This window comes from Callithrix jacchus, chromosome 3 (assembly GCF_049354715.1).
Source record: "Callithrix jacchus isolate 240 chromosome 3, calJac240_pri, whole genome shotgun sequence".
NCBI classification, from domain to species: domain Eukaryota; kingdom Metazoa; phylum Chordata; class Mammalia; order Primates; family Cebidae; genus Callithrix; species Callithrix jacchus.
Window position 1 is genome coordinate 62,885,588 of NC_133504.1, and position 22,214 is coordinate 62,907,801.

The window sequence follows — 22,214 nt, forward strand, 5'->3', positions numbered from 1 at the left end:
AAAGCCTGTCTCTTCTAAAAATACAAAAATTAGCCAAATGTGGTGGTGCGCACCTGTTATCCTAGCTACTCAGGAAGCTGAGGCAGGAGAATTGCTTGAACCTGGGAGGTGAAGGTTGCAGTGAGCTGAAATTGATCGTGCCACTGCACTCCAGCCTGGGAGACAAAGCGAGACCGATTCAAAAAATCAAAAAAAAATTAGATATGAGATCTCACCATGTTGCCCAGGCTGGTCTCAAACTCCTGGCCTCAAGAAGTTCTCCTGTCTGAACCTCTCAAAGTACTGGATATACAAACATGAACCACTGCACTCAGCTTGTTTCTGTATTTTCTGAATTATGTAGTTTGCTTTTAATTATCTCACTGCCCACTTTGTGCCAAGTTGAGGGACGTGCACCAGTAGACATTGAATCAACCTCTGCTAAATGAATGGATAAAGGCTACATCTCTAATACAACAAAATATGACATATTTTTAAACATTTCATTTTGGCATATTTTTAGATTTACAGCAGCTTTCCATATAGTATTCACTATTTTCCCTATGTTGACATCTTATATTGCTATGATACATTCATTTTCAAACTAAGAAAAGCAGTCTTGATATATCACAATTCAGTAAGCTTGAGATATCATTTCTATTCCACTACTTTTCTACTTACCCCCAAGATTTATTCCAGAACAATGATACTTTTGTTATAGCCATGCCAAGTGAGTTTTCTGAATTTACCTGAATAGTTTCCAGAATAAGAATGTAATACTTATATGGAAAATATATATATTTCATTTCATATATATATAATGTAAATATATCATTTTGCAGCACTCTATTATGACTTTTTTTTTGTTAGTTACCCAATAGTATATATTTTTTCTATATTTCTTAACTTGGTGTTTCTTCATGTGTTCATAGAAAGAAAAGAAATTCACTTAAGTAGTTTCCAAAAGAAAAAAATGTATCTCCTCTGGAAATGTAGTTTAGTATTCAACTCTTGTTTTTTTCTCTTTCCTTCTTCACTTTCTTTAAATATATACATATATTTTGTGCTCACACATTTTAAATATCCTTAAACTCCAAGACCAGAATGTAGAAAGCAACTATTATAGTATACTTTATTTCAAAGCACTTTTATCCTTATTTTTAAATTATTTATCATTTAAGTATTTGTTTCTATTAATATATATCCATGCATTACACATTCTGATTGTCTCAGATTGGCAGACACTCAGTAGAACAAACAGGTGTGGGCAGAATCATGCAGAAACATCTGTGAGCAAATGTCACACAAAACAAAGAACATTTTCCAACAGCTGAACATCAGTTTGGAGACATCAGAGGAATCACATGAACTTCATATATTTTAGAGACAAACGTCAGTTCCAAGTTTCTTTTAAGAAAAGAAAACAATTCTATCATAATTTTCTTTCTTAAAGAAACAAACAAGACCCACCAAAAACCAATTGGGTATTTTATATGTAGTTAATAAAATGTTTTAATATAAAAATAAATAAAAATATTTCAGTGTCCTCGCCTAGAACACTGGATAAAAATCCAGAACAATGCTATATAACTTATGTTAGAATTGATATTTACTTATATATTTATTGACACACAAACATTTTAATTACTTGAAGGAATATTCTATGTGTATAATGTTCAAAGCTGACAAATGATAATTTCTACACATAGTAATGTTTTTATTTCATTAAGACATTCTAACCTATATGTTTAAATATTTTTAAATGTTATACTTGCAAGAAAATCAACATCCTTCATAACTGTATGAAATACTATTTTTAAAATGATTTTAAAAACATTTCCTCCTAAATGTGTCATTAAGATGCATGTATATGTATTATGGCTTGATAGTACTAATTCTTTGACAATGGCTCCAAAATTTTAACTTGGCATCATTTTACAACTAAATAAAAATAATCTGTATTTTACTGCTACCAGTAAACTAATTTATCATAGTAAATCTAATTTTTCATTAACTAGATCTTACAATATGCATTGAGTTATTCAACACATAGATCATTTATTCTAAGACTGTGGGAATAAAACAAGTTAATGTGAAAAATGTATTTAAGAAAGAAATGGACTTTTTTTTATCCTGAAAATATTACAGATACTACTCAGGATCCTTCAGTGTTTATGTGTAAACAATTAAAAGGAATGATACTTACAACAATGCAAGTCAGTGACACCTGAAATTATCCAATAAAAATAAAATTTGAATCAGCATATTTTATTTCCTAAAAGTGAAAAATATATTTTGTACACAATCTTAAAAAAGTCTAAATTTTTTAAAAAGGTATTTGCTAATTCCAATTTAAAGAAGATATCCCAGTATTCAGACTCATTAACTCCATTACATATTAGCTATTCACCTATTGCTTTGCTCTCAGAAGTAATGTAATATTTGATCATTTTATTCTGTAGATAACATCTTTTTATGTGAGTGATTCTAATTTTAGTTCAATGCATTCCTTCAAAAGTTTATGTGTGTATTTATCAACAAAATATCATCTAATACCAGAAATAATAATAGATGTGAGACTTTTACTCTTTTGTGGAAAGTGTTATATTGAAGTATATTCCAGTATACACTACTGAAATAATAACTTCTATTAATGATTGCATTTTATTATATTTAGAGCAAGTGGGCACAAAATGAACACTACTTGGTATTTAGAAAATAAAATATATTACAGAATGGAGACTTCCATTTAATTTTGCGTTTTAAATATTTTGTCAAGTAATTTAGCTTAGATTCTGGAAACATTTTGCAAATTTTCATTGAGCTTTTCTAGCTTTTCCATGATATGACAAATGCAATGTTAAAATATTAGAAAAGAAATCAGTGTCATTTTCCATATTCTGTAATTCCCTCTACAAAGTAAAGAATTCTTAATCCCAATTCTATTACTTTTCTTTTGTTATTAAATGGTTAGTTATAGCTACACTTTAAAAATATCTAGGTACTGGCTCTTGAAATTCTGAATTGAGACATTGCTTTGCTTAGTATTTTGATCATGCCTAACTGTACAAGGGCAATAGTCAAGTTACCTTAATAATAGCCAGAAGAAATGCCTCTAATCCAATTGGTCATAGGGCAGCTATCACCAAAACCAATTTCTTTATAATTAAATGGTGCTCCCAGGCACTATAAAAACTTGGAAGTTGCCCATGGATTTAGATGAAGTATGGGGATTTTTTTCTTCATAGACAGCAACCTACATTGAAGCAATTTCTGAAACACACTGATAAGCTCTGCTTTTGAATTTACATTAAAGAGCTCAATAGTTGCTACCTGTGAGAACAGCACACGCTTCTAAACTGACTTATGTCCTGTAGAGATTAAGGACAGAGGCCTCTAGAAGATTAGCATGTCACTTGGTTTAAGTGACACCCAATCCATTTTATTGACATGGACTCCATCCTGCAAAACAAGCACTTTTTGACTGAAACATAATGAAAATTTGGTGTGCCTCTATAGACCAGCATACAATATGTTTTTACACATTAGTGCTAGCTAATGTAGCCAGTGTCTGTAAATGAAACCAACAGTCCTCATTATGGATGGTGTGTAGACACATGCCTCAGAATACAAATTTAGTAGAGCATACCAAAGAGCTTTTCATTACTTTTTAATTTTACTCAAGTCTTGCTATGGTCCAAAGGTATTAAACCACATTCATTGAATTCGGCAGGCTATTACTTTGCATTGTTACTATTCCTATTACTTTGCATTGTTACTATTCAAATCAAAGCCTGTTCGGCTTCACAATTGAATGCATCTCAGCATTCAATTGTGAAGCCGAACAGGCTTTGATTTGATTTCTAATTGTTTGTTTTCAGCAACTTTAACCTGGGTTTGTTGCTTCTGTGTATAGCAGAAAGAATATCAGTGAGTAGGTGAAGAGTTCTCTCATTTTACTTTCAAGGCCATTCTAACACAGATTGCGGTCTGGATTCTACCTCTGTTTGGATAGAACTGCATAACAGATACGTGAAATATGACTGAATTTAAACTGTGCTGCTACATTGGAGAGCTAACATTTTATAATGTTTCTATCAGCTACCTGAACTCCATTATTATGGGAAAATAAACCTTTGCTAACATCTTGGAAAATAATGCGGCCATGCTCTTTTGTTTTTGATATGCAACGTAAAAACACTGCACGATCATGGCATTATGGGAAGATTCACTAAGGAAAGCACATTACACAGCACATAAACTATTATTTTCAAAGTTTTCCACAATTTAAAAATGTTTGTAAATCCATTTATAGACACAGAATAAGGAAAAATAAAACATGCTATACCAGACTTTGTTAATCACTTTAAATCACTTTAAAATAAGTTAAAATTTAATTACAATAAAATATTATTAAAAATTAGTTTTAATAATTGAAGTTTGATAGAAAAGCCCTTTCATAAAATGCATACTATGTTTGCAATATAGTAATTGCTTACTTTGGTTATTTTTCATAATGAAATGTATGTTTTGTTTCCTGTTTCACTTTATTTATTGCATCAACATATAGAAATTTATCTTTAAAGCTACTGATGGCCTGAATGCTAGCAAGCATTTACTACTTGTTACTACTTTTGTTTTAGTTCTATCTTGAGAACTAAAGTTGATTAGCAGAAAAACTAAATCTGGACAAGTGAGAACAAACTGGTTGAAATAAGTGCTTCACATTTCATTTTCCTTTCAGTTTAATCCTTAAAATATAAACACTAAAGACAAGATGGCTGTATTTCTCAGTCTTCTTATGATCTTTCCAGATTTAGGTTTACCTTGGACTATTGCTTGATGTAGTTCACTGTTTCTATGGAATCTGTCTCATGAGATACATGGTTATTTGTGGATGTTCACCAGTATGGTTTTGCTCAGAGGAAATATTATAAGACCACAGAAAAATCTAAGTTTTACCATAAAATATGTCTATTATTACACAGATGCCATGTAACATCTCTGATTCTCATTTTCCTGTGTACAAAATTAGCAGATTTTATTATGTGACATTTTCAGGTGACAAAACTCTATTATCAATCTTTAAGTCTTGTCATAAACCAAATGAGAGTATTGTTGAGTACATCAATGAGGGTCACTGTCTTGGTGGCCTCGTGATAAGCACCATTTAAATTTATCTATGCAGTTTATTCTGATAATCTCATCAACCATGATGTAAGTATTCAGTTAGTATAACGGATGATATGATTTGACTCTGTCCCCACCCAAATTTCATCTTGAATTGTAGCTCCCATAATCTCCACAGGTCACATGGGAGGGACCCAGTGGGAGGTAATTAAATCATGGGGGCAGATTTTTCCATGCTGTTGTCATGATGGTGAATAAAACTCATGAGATCTCATGGTTTTATAAAGGGAAGTCCCCCTACACAGGTTCTCTTGTCTCTTGCCATTTAAGATGTGCCTTTGTTGTTCCACCTTCAGCCATTATTGTGAGGCCTCCCAAGCTATATGGAATAAGGAGTCTATTAAATCTCTTTTTAAAAATAATTACCCAGTCTTGGGTATTTCTTCATAACAGTATAGAAATTGACTAATACAGTAAATTGGTATTGGTAGAGTAAGAAACTGCCATTAAGATAACCCAAAATGTGGAAGTAACATTGTAACTTGGTAACAAGCAGGTATTAAACAGTTTGGAGAGCTCAGAAGAAGACAGGAGGAAGATGTGGGAAAGTTTAGAGCTTTGTGGAGACTGGTTGAGTGGTTTTGAACAAAAAGTCCAGACTGAGGCCGTCTTAAATGGAGATAAGGAACATACTGGAGCAAAGGTGATTCTTGCTATGTTTTAACATAAAGACTGGTGGCATTTTGCCCATCCCCTAGAGATCTGTAGAACTCTGAACTTCAGAGAGATGATTTAGATTACTGGCAGAAAAAAAGTTCTAAGTAGCAAAGCATTCAAGACATGACTTAAAAACATTCAGTTTTATTTACTTACGAAGATATGCTTAGGAGTTGGAACTTATGTTTAAAAGGAAGCAGAGCATAAATGTTCAGAAAATTTGTAGCCTGGCAATGTGAAAGAAATGAAAATCCCATTTTCTGAGGAGAAATTCAAGCTGTCTGCAAAAATTTGTATATGTAACCAGGAGTCAAATGTTAATCACTAAAAACAATGGGGAAAATATCTCCAGGGCATGTCAGAGGGCTTCATGGCAGCACTTCCCATCACAAGCTGGAAAGTCTATGAGGAAAAAGTGGTTTCATAGGCCAGACCCCCAAATCTTGCTGCTTTATACAGTCTTAGGACTTGGTGGCCTGCATTTAGGAACCTCTGCCTAGATTTAAGAGGATGAATGGAAACACCTAGATGTCCAGACAGAGTTGTGCTGCCAATTCTCCCTCATGGAGAACCTCTGTTAGGGCAGTGCAGACTCCACAATGGTAGATCTACCAACAACTTGCACCATGCACCTAGAAAAGCTACAGACACTCAACAACAGCCTGTGAAAGCAACTGTGAGGAGGGATGTACCCTGCAAAACCACAGGGGAGGAGCTGCCAAAGGTCATGGGAGCGCACCTCTTGCATCAGTTTAACCTGGAAGTGAAACATGGAGTCAAAGGAGATCATTGTAGACCTTTAAGATCTGGTTGCCCCACTGCATTTTGGACTTGCATGGGACCTGTAGCCCCTTTGTTTTGGCAAATTTCTCCAATTTGGAATGGGTGTGTTTACCAATGCCTTTACCCCTATTGTAGCTAGGAAGTAACTAACTGCTTTTGATTTTACAGACTTACAGGCAGAAGGAACTTGTCTCAAGTGAGGCTTTGTACCATGGACTTCTGAGTTAATGCTAAAATGAGTTAAGACTTTGGGCAACTTTGGCAAGGCATGATTGGTTTTGACATGTGATGACATGAGATTTGGAAGGGGTCAGGAGTGGAATGATATGGTTTGGCTATGTCCCTAACCAAATCTCCTCTTGATTTGTAGCTCCCATAATCTCCATGTGTCATGGGAAGGACCCATTAGGAGGTACTTGAATCATAGGGGCACGTATTTCCTGTGCTATTCTCCTGATAGTGATTAAGTCTCACAAGATCTGATGGTTTTGTAAAGGACAGTTCCCCTATACAAATTCTCTTGGGTGACATCGTGTAAGGTATACTTTTGCTCCTCCTTCGCCTTCCACCATGATAGTGAGACGTCCCCTGTCATGTGGAACTATGAGTTCATTAAACCTCCTTTTCCTAATATATTACCCAGTTTCAGATTTTTCTTCACAGCAGTATGAAAATGGAGTAATGCAAGAGAAAGCCATGCAGTGCAACAACTTCAGGCATTTTTAACTATAACTTTTAGGAGATGTTTTTCTTTCTTTGGTAAAAAATGATATAATGTAACAGAAAGAGCACATGCAGAGACTTTGAGAAAATTGCTTAAGCACTCTAAGTCCAGTTTCTCACCTGCACTAAATTTTATTTAAAAATAGCTATATTATACAATGTTGTAAGTATTCAATGATATCAAGCATTCAAGATTTTGTGCAGAGTAGAATTTGACTCATTTATTCCATCAGCTATTTCCTTACTCTTTCCATCCAAATATTTTATTTTGAGTTAGTGAGGATTTGGTAGAAATAGCCTACGAGCCAAAACTGGAGTTCTGACCTTAAGAAACTGAGAATTGGATATTTTGAGGGAAGATAAAACTTTCAGAGAAATGATCAGGAATTAGTATATATTTATCCTCCTCTGGTAAGCAATTATATTAATGGATAATGCTTGTTGTGTTTGGAAAAAGCGTTTGGTCTTGGGATATCCTCCTATGCCATAAGCTCTTGATAGACCTCCTTTTCCTGGCTGCATGCATACACACACACAGGCACAATGCACAAGGAAATTCTTCAGGTATTCACATGATTTTGCCAAATAATGAGACAGTAAATGAGGAAGCAGGACAAGGAGATAGGATAATGGTAAGCATTTGTCATTGTTTCATTAAATGATTTAATACTCTGCCACTGTTAAACACTAAAATTTTAGATGCAGATACAAATGTATGTCTAAGATTCATATTTGAAGAAACCTTGCAAAATGTTTTTGTATGCACTGAGATTTTATTCAACAATACAATAAATTGTTAAGCACTGGATAGTCATAATGTGTTGGAAAGAAAGTGGCAGAGGAGGAAAATATTCACTTTTGATTCTATATCCCTTTATATATATGTTAAAATTCAAATAATGCAAGTATCACTTTTATAATTACAACAAAGGAGAGAGGAAATTCTATTTACAAGAACCAGAATTTCTCTTTACGTTTTTTATATTTGCTTGGGAAAAGGGTTGTTTTGTGATGGTAGAAGGTAGAATGTGTACTTGACCCCTGATAACTCCTCCACCAAGACCTGTTTGTCAGGAAAGGGGGACTTGCTGTATAGGGTAAGAGGATTAAATTTTGCTTTTTACATGGAGCTTACATGGAAGGAAAGACAAAAAGTAGCAGAATCTGTGAAGACCCAGTGAAATAGGAAGAAGACCTTTGGAATTTAGAGCAATGTTGGAACCTGACAGGCAGCATTAATTTTATGATGCAAGAAAAAGAAGTTGTGAGCTACATAAGTTTGAATATAAAATTATGAAAAAGAGGAGAAGAATGCTTTATGTGTTCGTGAATATATCCCTTTGGATATATGTTAGATATATGAGATATATGTTACCTTGCAAGGTGCTTTCTTTAGGAATTAAATGAGTAAACCTAGTTAGATAAAATCTAAGATTTCTTTAGTACTTATGGACCTATGAGAGGTTGTTTCTACCCAATTTAGATACACAAATCAATGATTATAACCTAGTTATCAGGGAGTTCACTTTATCGTGATAGAGAAGAAAAAGGATGCTTAAAAAAAAGGGTTATCCTAGAATACTGATCTTTAAAAATAAAAACGTGTAATTTTGCTACTTATTTTTAGTAATTTTTATAAATGAAACAATTATCAGTGTTTTATAGGCACAGGATAATTTTGATAAAGTGTTTTTCTTCCTCATTCTCAAATTCCATACGTATTCTATCTTAAAACATCTTCATGACATGCCTTCTTCATTCTACCAAATAAAAATATTATATGGTTGCATTAAAAATTTTACTATAAAATATTGTCCAGAGTCGAAAGGTATGCCACAAAGGATTAATGTTATATACGTATAAGTATTGAAGGCATGAGAGATATGAAGAGTGTTATACATGAATGAATATCTTCAAGATATATATCTGAAATGAAAATTATGATCCATAAAGTCTGTATGTCTTCTACTCCACAAAACCAATCCTAACATCTTTAAAGTGCCTATAGCAGTCTACCCTTTAAGTAATAGTGTATAAAAGTTTCTGATGCAGTTTCATCAGTGATGTCAGCAAGACAGTGTAACAGAAAATCAGGCATCACTTCCCCAACAAAAGTACAATTAGAAACTATTTAAAGACAGAAATACTACTCTGAATACACCGTAACTCAGGAGAGAAGCCAAGAAAGTTTTTAAGTACATCGAACTGACAAAATCCATGAATAGTAAGATATAAATGGTCATTTCAAAGTGTGCTACTCACTCCCCAAAACTGGCATAACACCTCTCACAGAGAATTTCTCTAGACCACTCAGGCATGATGGATCACACCTGTAATCCCTGCAATTTGGGGAACCAAGGTGGGTGTATCACTTGAGGTCAGGTGCTCAAGACCAGCCTGGCAAACATGGTGAAACCCCATCTCTAATAAATATACAAAAAAAAGTTTATCCGGGCATGGTGGCAGGTGCCTGTAATCCCAGTTACTCAGGAGTCAGAGGATCACTTGAACTTGGGAAGAAGAGGTTGCAGTGAGCTAAGATCACGCCACTGCACTCCAGCCTGGGTGACTGAGTGAGACTCCATCTAAACAATAAAAATAAAGAATAACAGTTTCTCTAGATCTGTGGTCACTGGGGTGAGAGGAGGGAATTAAAAGTGGAAGTACAGTCTCCCCATTGCTCTGCGAATCTTCACAGATAATTTACTTGAGTCCTGTCCTGTGGAAACTATTGGGAGTGCCAGGAAACCTAACCATCTGAGGTGAATTGAAAAGAAAAAGCAGGATGATGATTGCATGGATCTTGATGGCTACTCTGTACTGTAGTAAGTTGTGACACCATGTTGAGGGCCATAGCAACACAGGAGGCACAATTTTAGGGAAGGTTCAAATTCCTAGCTGGATTTTCCACAAAGCCCAGGTGCTTGCATAGAGCCTTACCCTTAACTAGAAACAACTAAATGGTGGGGATTAAGTTCAATGTCTACTTAAAATTTCCCTAGAATGGGACATAATGTCACGGCAGCAATATAGTTTAGGACAGTATTTAAGATATAGTGCTCAGCTTAACATAAGTGATCTTCAGACTGAGAAAAAAATGGCAGGCAATAATTCAGTTTCAGTACAGTATTTTAGTTCCAATGTTCACAATAAATCCTTCCCAGGATTAGAAATAACATTCAAGAGTTTAACTTTAATACTGAGACATAAAGACCTAACATCACCAAAGAATACCTGCAAAAACTGCAAGAGGTGGATGTCTCCTCAAATGTGCAGGCATCAAAATAACCACCTAAGGATTGTGAAAACTCAGGTAAATATGGCAACATCAAAAGGCCTTATTGAGGCTCCAGCAATGGATCCAGAATAATTAAAGATCTGTGAAATGTCTGACAGATCATTCAGAAAAATTCTCTTCCTCTCTTTATATAAGGAAATAATTGCTAGGAATTCAGCAATTCTAAATATGGAGAACCTCTAAAGAAATTTAGAAAATCACAAATAAATATGGATAGAAACTAAATAAAAATTTAAAAAACAATCAACAAAATGAGAAACTTGTAAAAATAGGAACAATTTTAAGAGTGTGAGGAATAAAAAATAAAATAACTGAACTGGATAACTCATTAGAAAGCTTTCACATCACATTTACCAAAAAAAAAAAAAAGGGACTTAGTGAATTTAAAGTTGGAATATACAAAATTACCCAATCAGAGAAGCAAAAAAAATAAATGTTTAAAAAGAGTGAAGAAGGCATACAAGAATTATGGGAAATTATAAAGTAAACTAATCTCCACATAATTGGAATATTTGGGGAATATGAGAGAGAAAAAGGCCTATAAGCACATTTAAGCAAATAATGGCCAAAAAAGTTTTTAAATCGGGAAAAATATGACAGTATCCAGGTATGGGAAACTCAGAAGTCACTGTCAAATTCAACTATAAGTGGGATTTCCCAAAGCACATTATAATCAAATTAGCAAAACTCAAACACATAGAAAAAATACTCAAACTAGCAAGAGAAAAGAAACATTTTACTTTCAACAGATTCCCAGTGTGGTACTGAACATATTTCTCAGCAGAAACACTGTAGGCCAGGAGAGACTGAAATGCTGTTTTGAAAGTGCTGAAGAGAGAAACAACAATAACTAAAAAAACAAACAAAAACACACCCCCTCTGCCAATCAAGAATACTGTCTTCAGCAAATCTATCCTTCAACCATGAATGGGAGATAAAAGACTTTCCTAGATAAGCAAAAACTGATGGAATTCATTAACACCAGATCTACCTCATAAAATGTGGTACGTATTTCCTATGGAATACCACACAGCCATAAAAAAAGAATAAAATTGTTTCCTCTGCAGCAGCTTGGTTGCAGTTGGAGGCTATAATGTTAAGCAAATTAATCCAGGAACAGCAAACCAAGTACTAAAAATCCTAATTTATAAGAGGAAGCTAAACATTTAACACACATGGACATAAATATTAGAACACTAGATGCTACATACTGTTAGATGGGAGGGGAGAGTAAGGCATGGGTTGAAAAACTACATATTGGGTACTATGCTCACCAAGTGGGTGAGGAGATCTGTATCCCAAACTTTAGCATCATGCAATATTCTCATATAACAAACCTATACATGGAGAACCCTGTCTTTATTAAAAATACAAAATCAACTGGGCATGGTTGTGCATGCCTATAAACTTAGCTACTTGGGAGGCTAAGGCAGGAGAATTACTTGAAGCTGGGAAGTGGAGGTTGTGGTGAGCTGAGATAGCACCATTACACTCCAGCCTGGGCAATAAAAGTGAAATTCTGTTTAAAAAAAGGTGAAATTTTAAAAATAAATGAATAATATGTTTTTTAAATGAAATGCTGGAGAGAGTTCTTCCATCTGAAAGAAGTGGACACTAATCTGTAACAATAAACATCTAAAGGAACTCACTGGTTAAAAAGAAAACAAAGTTAGAATACTCCAGATATTACAATTGTGATAAGTAAATCAGAGTCTGTCTACTTAATATATTAAGTATGAAGACTAAAAGTCAAAACTATTAAATATGACAATAACTGAAACAACTGGTTAAGAGATAGGCAACATAATAACTTGTAAATTGAAACATTAGTAAATCCAAATGGAGACTGTAATTGTGTTATAGAGTTTGCTTTTAAGACTTATATTTTCTTTGAGATCAAAGTTATATCATTATAAGTTTAAAATAACTTGTTATAACTATAGGATTCTGTTGTAAGCCTCATGGTAACCACAAAGCAAAAATCTATAATAATTACACTACAAATAAATAAAACAGAATCAAAAAATAATATTAGAGAAAATTACTTAACCATAAAAGAAGACATGAAAAGAAGAGAAAAGGAAGAAAGGATCTTCAAAACAATTAAAAAATAAGTAACAAAAGGGTAGCAGTAAGCCTTTAACTATAGATAATAACCTTGAATGGAAGTGGATCAAATTATCAAATTAAAAAACAGAGGGACTGAATAGATCTGTAAGAACCAAACCCAACTATATTCTACCGACAAGAAACTCATTTTGTCTGCAAAGAAACACAGACTGAAAATGAAAGTTGAAAAAAGTAACTCCATACAAGGAAACCGAAAAAGAACAAGAATAGTTATACTCACAGCAGATGAAAGAGACTTTAAGTAAAAAATGATAAAATGAAATAAAAAAAACACAAGGAAAGCCATTGCATAATGATAAAGGAGTCAGTATAGTAAGAACTTATAACAATTATGAATATATTGAACCCAACCCCCAATCACCCAAAAATGTGAAATAAATACTGATGGACATAAACTGAGAAATTGACTGTAATACAGTAGTACTAGGACAGAGACTTTGGTACCCCACTTTCATTAATGGATAGATAATCGAGACAGCAAGTCAACAAAGAAAAATCAAACTGTATAATGGACCAAATGATGTAACAGACATTTGCAGAACATTTCATCAAACAGCTGCAGAATATACATATTCTTTTTTCTTTTTCTTTTTTTTTTTTTTTTTTTTTGAGACGGAGTTTCGCTCTTGTTACCCAGGCTGGAGTGCAACGGCGCGATCTCGGCTCACCGCAATCTCCGCCTCCTGGGTTCAGGCAATTCTCCTGCCTCAGCCTCCCAAGCAGCTGGGATTACAGGCACGCACCACTGTGCCCAGCTAATTTTTTGTAATTTTAGTAGAGACGGGGTTTCACCATGTTGACCAAGATGGTCTCGATCTGTTGACCTCGTGATCCACCTGCCTCGGCCTCCCAAAGTGCTGGGATTACAGGCTTGAGCCACCGCGCCCAGCCCAGAATATACATATTCTTATGAGCACATGGAAGATTTTTCACGATAGACCATCTATGAGGTCACAAAACAAGTGTTAAAAAATGTTTAAAAATCAAAATCTTAGCAAATATATTTTCTGACAATTGAATAAAACTATAAATCAATAGCCAAGGGAATACTGGAAACTGTCCAAATGTACAGGACTTAAACCATGTTGTTTAATTTTGGGCAACAAATGGGCCAATAAAGAAATTGAGAAAATTATTTGAGACAAATGAAAATGGAAATACAGTATATCAAAACAAGCAAAAACAGTTTTTGGAAGGTTTTTAGCAATAAACATCTACATCAAAAAAGTAGAAAACCTTCAAATAACAATGCAACTTTTAGAATTAGCAAGCCTATAATCCCAGCTACTCAGGAGGCTGAGGCAAGAGAATTGCCTGAACCCAAGAGGCGGAGGTTGTGGTGAGCCGAGATCACACCATTGAACTCCAGCCTGGGTAACAAAAACGAAACTTCATCTCAAAAAAAAAAAAAAGAAGCAAGAGTAAGTCAAATGCAAAATTAATAGGAGGGAAGAAATAATAAGGAATCATGGAAGAAATAAATGAAATTCAGAGTAAAATAACAGTATGGAATATCAACAAAGCAAAAACTTGATTATTTGTAAAGATAAACGATATATCTTTAGTTAGTTACTTTTTGTTAGAAAACAAAAGAGAATGCTCGAACAAAATCAGAGATACAAAAAGAGGAAACATTACAACTGGTATCTCAAAAACACAAATAATTATTAGCTAATGTTATGATCAACTATATACCAACAAATTGGAAAACCTGAAGAAACTGATAAATTCCTGGAAAAGTACAATTTCCCAGGATTGAACCATGAAAAAACAGAAAACCTGAAGAGACCAATAATAACTAGAGATTGAAGTAGTAGTAAAAAAGTCCTCCATCAGAGAAAAGTTCAGGACCTTGTGGCTTTACAGCTAAATTCTACCAAACTATTCAATAAAAATAAAAAATAGTTCTACTCAACTATTCCAAACAATTAAGGAGGAAGGAATACTTTCAAACTTATTTTTTAATGCTGGGATTGCCCTGACACTAAACCCAGAAAAGAAGATAACAAAGAGAAAACTACAGGCCAATGTCCCTGATGAACATAGATGCAAAAATTCTCAACAAAATATGAGCAAACTGAATTCAACAACACAATAAAAATATCACTGACCATTATTTTTCATATCAGCATATGCAAATTAATAAATATGATACATCATGTTAACAGAATGAAGAAGAAAATATCATGTAATCATTTCAACTGATGTTGAAAGGTCATTCAATAAAATTTAACATTTCTTCATGATTAGAAAATCTCAACTGGGTGTAGAAGGAACAGGCCTCTAAACAGTAAAGGCCATATATATCAAAATCACAGTTAATATCATACTGAATAGGAAAAAAACTGAAAGACTTTGCTTAAGATCTGGAAAAAGACAAGGATGCCTATTTTCACTATTACTCAACATGGTCCTGGAAGTCCTACCTATAGCAGTTAGACAAGATAAAGAAATAAAAGGCATCTGAATTAGAAAGAAGAAAGTCAAATTGTCCCTGTTTCCATATAACATGATCTTATACACAAAAAAACCGAAAGTGTCTGACATAACTGTCAACAACACATAAACCAGTCCCATAATGTTTCATAGTATAAAATCAACATACAAAAATTAGTAACATTTTATATGCTAATAGTGAACTTTCTAAAAGATAACAAAGGCCCCAAGAATATACATTGTGGAAAGGACAGTCTCAGTGAAGATGCAGAGAAAGGGGTGTGTTAGAGCACTGTTGGTAGGAATGTAAATTAGTGCAGCTACCACGGAAAATAGTGTGGATGTTTCATGAAAAACTAAAAATAGACATTTCCAGCAATCCCACTGCTAGGTATATATCCAAAATAAAAGAAATTGCTATAGTGAAGGAATATCTGCACTTCCATATTTACTGCAGCTGTATTCACAATAGCTAAGATATGAAATTAACCTAAGTATCTATCCATCAATAGAAGAATAAAGAAAATGTGGTATATACACGTAATGGCATAGTATTCAGCCATAAAAAAGAATAAAATCATGTCACTTGCAACAACATAATTGGAACTTCAGATCATTTTGTTACATTTAGTAAGCCAGGCAGAAAAGACCGAATGGTACATATTGTCATTAACATGTGGAAGCTACAAAAAATTGATCTTCTAGAAGTAGAAGGTAGAATTATCATTATCAGAGGCTGGAAAGTATAGGGAAGAGAGGGATGAGGTCAGTTAATGGATACAAAGATACAGTTAAATAGAATGAATAAGTTCTAGTGTTTGAGAGCACAGTAGGATGATTATAGTTAACAATAATTTATTGCATATTTCAAGATTTAGATGGTTCTCAACACAAAGAAATGATAAATGTTGGAGGTGATGATATTGATATTCTAATTACTCTGATTTGATCATGAGATTGTATGCATGTATCAAAATAGCATATGCACTCCACAGATACATACAATTGTTATGTATCAATTTAAAAATTGAAAAAAGAGCTTCTGTTCAACATCCTTTCAACCAATGTGATAGGCATGCAATGCTATTTCATTGTATTTCATTTTTATGATAAAATTGGCCATTTACTCTCGGTTTATTGGCCATTTGTTTTTCTATTTTTGATGAAATGCTTTGTCAGTTTCTTGTCCAGTTTTCCATTGTAATATTTACCTTTTTATTATTTATCTTAGGTGTTCTCTGTATTTTCTAAATCTGAATTCACGACTGCTAAATGTGTTTCAAATATCTTTTCAGATTCAAGGGGTTTGGTGTTCACTTTGAGTCTTTTCATGAATATAAGTACTTACATTTAAAGTGTTTCAATGTATCTGTTTTATCCATTAAGCTATGTGAAATTAATTTTGGGTAAGGTATGAATGTTATTTCAATTTGAAAAAGCTATATTATGAGGTAATCCATAAATATTTAAATAGTTTATTCAGGTCCTCTGATTGGAACAAACCCTTCTGTTATATTCATCTTCTGTAAATATATAGGTCCATAGCTTTCTATTCTGTTCCCCTTTTTTATTTGCCTTTTTTTGTACTATTTCCTCACTGTCCTAAATATTCAGAGCTTTATAATAAGTCATTATATTTAAAATAAGAATTGCTTTTTACTTCTTTGTCTGTTTGCAGGAATTCTTTCGTTTTTCATGGTCCTTTACATTTTTAAATAATTCGTAATAATGTCAAGTAGAAAAATATATAATTATAAATAGAATCATATTAAATATATATCTCAGTCTAGAGACAATCATCATCATTGTAATATTTTTCTATGAATATGATAGAACTTTTTATACCATCTTTCATTTCTTTCAATATATAACATGGTATAATTTTATTTAAGAAGCTTTTGTAGAATGTTAGGTTTATTCATAATTCATTTCTGATAGTATTCTTAAAGTTCAAACTTCATTTGCTTTTGTATATTGACCTTGTGTATGTCAAACTTAACTTTATTTATTTTAATCATTTGATTTTGTAAACTTTTTGTAAACTTGAGTTTTATTTCTGTCTAGAATCATAACATCTGGGAACATTGATATTTTTGTTTTCATTTCTAATGAATTTTATTTCTTTTTGTTTTCTTATATTTATGGCTCAATAATCAATCTTATGTTGAATGTAAAGGCTAATAAGAAATATTCTTTTATAACTTATGATGTTAAAATGCATTATTTTAAAATAATATGTTAACACATACATTTTTATATTTTGGCTTTGCTTTTTAAAGTTATTTATTTTGAAAGAAATGTAGAAAGTGCAGTTTTAAGAACTAATTAAGAGACATTCAATGTATCCTTTTTAGGTCTTCTGCAATGGTAGCATCTTTTAACACCAGTACAATACCATAACCAAGATACTTACGTTAGTAAAATGAACTGATCTTATTCAGCTTTTTCTAGTTATACAAGTACTGATTTCTTTACACAAGTTTCTATTAAGTTCTATGAAATTTTAGAACATGTGCACGCTTGTGTATCCACCACCACAGTCAAGGTGCAGAACAGTTCCAGCACCACAGTGATTTCTCTGTAACTTTTTAATAACACATTCTCATACCATTTCTTTCCTCATCCCTTACCCCTGTAAATAACTAGTATGTTCTTTATTTCTATAATTTGTCATTCAAATAGTATTTTATAAATTGGATTCTGCTTTGATACTGATATTTTCCCACACAATATAATTCTCTAGAGATTCTTCCAAGTTTTTGCATCATTCATCATTTGTTTTTATTGTCAAAGAGCATTTTATGGTAAAAATGTACCACAGCATATGTGGTGTATAGCCAGTGTTTGATTATTATGAATTAAGCTGCAATTAATGTTTATATATTGGTTTTTGTTTGACATAACTTTTCATTTTTCTTGTTTAAACACTCAAGAGTGAAAGTGTTGGATTGCATGAAAATTGATTATTTAGTTTCATGGAAAAAAAACTGCAAAATTGTTTTTGAATGTCTATACTATTCTATATTCCCACCAACAATATCAGTTTCTTTCCAGGTAATTTGTAATACCTGTTATTGAAATGTTAGCTCTTAGGAAAGTAAGCCATTATAAATAACTGACCTGAAATTGCCATTCTGTGAAAAGCCCAAGTCCATGAAGAAGTCTTGGAAGAGAAATATCACATGGAAAAATATAGAAGCCAAGGGGCATTGGCCTGTCAGACTGTGAATGAAGAAGCCAACTTTGAAGTAGGTCCTCCAGCCCCAGGTACCATGCTAATTTCATGTGTACCAGAGTTGAAAACATAGCTAAGTCCTTCAATTCTTGAGTCATGCAATTATGAACAAATTAAAATGATGATTTTAAGTCACTAAGTTATAGTTTTCATTTGATATACAAGTTAGAACAGCATGGGGTTGGGGGACTAATGGAGGAATAGCAGCGGGTGGGGGGATTGGGGAAGGATAGCATTAGGAGAAATACTCAATGTAGATGACCAGAGGATGGATGCAGCCAACCACCACCGTGATACGTGTATACATATATAACAAAACTGCACAATCTGCACATGTACCCCAGAACTTAAACTATAAATAAATACATTTTTTAAAAAGAAGTTAGAACAGCAAAAGATGTAAAAAATTTATCAAATCTTAGTTATGATCATTTTAAGAATTAATAATACCCCTTATATTATGAAATTACAATGGATAAGAAAGTATCTGAAAATCAAATATAAAAATGGATGAATGGTAGATACACATAATTAAGAAACAGGACCAATAAACTCAGGCTTATTGCTTTTGTCCTAAAATATTGACAAAGTTTTCTTTGTGAGGATATGAAAAAAAAATGTTACATCTATATAGGTATGTATAATATGTATACGTATTCATAGATACAAACAAATTAAAATTAATATATAATAAAATTTAAGGCCGGGCGCGGTGGCTCACACCAGTAATCCCAGCACTTTGGGAGGCCGAGGCGGGTGGATCACGAGTTCAAGAGATCGAGACCATTCTGGTCAACATGGTGAAACCCCATCTCTACTAAAAATACAAAAAATTAGCTGGGCGTGGTGTCGCGTGCCTGTAATCCCAGCTACTCAGGAAGCTGAGGCAGGAGAATTGCCTGAACCCAGGAAGCGGAGGTTGCCGTGAGCCGAGATCGCTCCATTGCCCTCCAGCCTGGGTAAGAAGGCGAAACTACATCTCAAAATAAATAAATAAATAAATAAATAAATAAATAAATAAATAAATAAATAAAATTTAAGATTTTATACTGAATGATGGATCTTTCTCTTGTTTAAATTTTTAATTTTTTAAAAATCTTAAAATAAGCAAGACACAAATTCAGAAAAATATGTAATATTTTGGGGGTTCTTGATAAATTCCACAATTATATTTATTTAATATTTTAAATGTATGAATATTTTCACATTTAAACTCAACTTCATTAAAATTTATAAATGCCAATTTAAGCCAATAGCAATAATTGTTTTCAGAGGACAGGCTGGTAAATGTTGGGCTAGTATTGTAAATGGACAGAATAATGTGTTAAGGGGAATATATTAAAGCTGTTAGAATTTACTAAGAGTTTTTAAAACTTTTAAACTTTTTTCTCATTATAAGGGGAAAAAAGAATGTGTTTTTCTGGAGGAACAAGGTATAAACCTTTTTGCAGGTAATTACATTAGCAATTAATTACCAGCAAATTATAGTTTCCATTCTACTTACTACTCATATAAGTCTGAAAAAGTTTCTGTATCTCCCACCCTTGCTGATAGAAGATTGTGTATATTATTTTACTTAGATTATTTTAATATAATAATTCATGCTCATTTTTTTATAGATAGGAACAAATGAAATATTTGTTCCAGTATAGTGTACATTTACAAAATTATTATTGTTACATTTATTTATTACACATTTGCTCTAAAGTTAATATGTTTTTCAGTTTAAAAGTCTTTTTGGGTATGCATCATTTAACATTATCTCAATTTATGCCTCTGTGACCAATATAGCTAGTAATAACTTAAAAGAATTAAAACAGAAGAAGGAAAATGTGTCACCTCTTTACATTTTAAGTCTCCCTTCCTTTATCATGGATATTTGTTAGCAATTATTTTCTTTTCATTTCCACTTTTTTCCCTTCTTTTATTTTTGTGGTATTGTGTATGTATCTTAAACACAAAACTATTTACAGTATGTAAAAAGGGTAAAACATTTTACTTCTCTCCATTTGCCTTTATCTTATTAATTATTACATATTTTATTTTTTAAAAACAAAAAATGAACAAAACAACACCTTTACCAGAAAAGAAAGTAAACAAATTTAATTCTATCTGGTGCCATTGTTTAAACAACACTGTTTTTTCCCTTTACTCAGCCATTCATTTTTTCTTTCATGTTGAAAATATTTATAGAGTTCCTATCATGGATAAGGCACTAAAGAAACCATTTGTTGTATGGTGCTAATGAGTAGAAAAATAAATTCATGCTCCAATGGGAGCTTACATTTCCACAGAGTGCTAAATTTAAATAAATGTTTTCATAAGTATGTCTTACAATTTTGGTAAGCAATAAATGTGTTTGCTATGTGTGTTTTATGTTTACCATTTATTTAACAAATATTTATTGGCCACTGCTCTGTTCCACCATGCCCACCACTGAAGAGAATGGAGTTTTTAGAGTGATTATTTTGAATAGGGGGATGCTTCCTCTCCTTCCTATCACGTGAGGTTAATTTGCTAAAATTAAATTGCTGGTACATGACGCAGAGCACTCTAGGCCACAGATTTTACCTAGAACTACAGCCCAGCCCCCAGGCTTCAGCCCATCCCTGACTTGAAGATCGGGCTGGGATGGCCCTTTTCCATTCAGGAACCTGTCTGCTAACTGCTGCCATCAATCATGTTGTCCACTGGGTCAAGGCTGTTCATTCCGATGGCCGCCTGCAGGCTGGTACTACGCTGCCGCCCCCAGTCCCCTTCAACCGCCCTCCTAGGCTTGTTGGTGCCCAAAGCCCTGACGGGGATTGAGGCATGGGGGTCAGGGAGCTGGCGTGTCAGCACCACCCCCAAGGACATGCACACCCAGCCAGGTTGCAACGTCACACAGGCTTGGTTTCAACTTTGCCCCAAAATTGGCGTGGGCACCAAAAGCAGGGAGAGGCCAAGCAGTGGGAACAGGCACTTCCGAGCCTGCAGAGCCAAGGGGGTTCTGGAGGAAGAAGAGTACAGGCATGCTGGGTCCAGCTGCAGCTAAGTGGCTGCAGGTCCGGAACTCCAGGCTCCGGACTGCCAACTCAGAAGGGGGTGTAACTCCTGCCTCTTCCTGGCTCCCTCTTGCTTCACAGATCATGCAGCCCCAGCTACGCTCCCCATGCTGCAGCTGGTATCCTGCAGTGGATTCTCCAGATGGGCCTCCGCTGCCTTCACTACCTGCTGCAGGCTTTTGGCATGAAAAGGTCTTTAAGGTGAGCGTCAACAATTGGGAAACTATGTCCAAATCTGGCCTGCTGCCTACTTTTTGTAAATCAAGTTTTATTGGAACTTAGTCATCAACATTTATTTATGTATTGTCTATGACTTCTTTTGTACTACAATGGCAGAGTAGCTGCGATTGAGACCGTATGACTCAATAAGGCTTATATATTTAACATCTGGACCTATTCAGAAAAATTTGCCAATGCTTAACTTTAGTTTCTGATTTAAGACTTTTCTTTTTTCTAATGCTATTATTTTACTTCAGTTACTGCTAAACTGCATCCCACAAATTTTGGTATGGATATTTATATTTTTGTTCAGCTTGTGTTTTAAAATATTTATATTTAAGACATATTTTTTAAAATAAGTTTAAATTAAAATATGTGTGAGTTTTTCAAGGTCTGTTATCAGTTTCGAGTTTAATTTCATTGTTGTCAGAAAACATAATTTGCATGACAAATCATTTAAATTTATTGAGGTTTGTCTTGTGTCTCAAAATATGGTTTATCTTGGCAAATACTCTATCTT

At 33.6% G+C, this 22,214-nt stretch overlaps 1 pseudogene; it reads right to left on the reverse strand.

Moving 5' to 3' along the window:
• The window catches only part of LOC100399999 (pescadillo homolog pseudogene), a 94,619-nt pseudogene extending 73,513 nt beyond the window's left edge, over positions 1–21,106 (reverse strand).
• Positions 21,107–22,214: the final 1,108 nt, after the last annotated feature.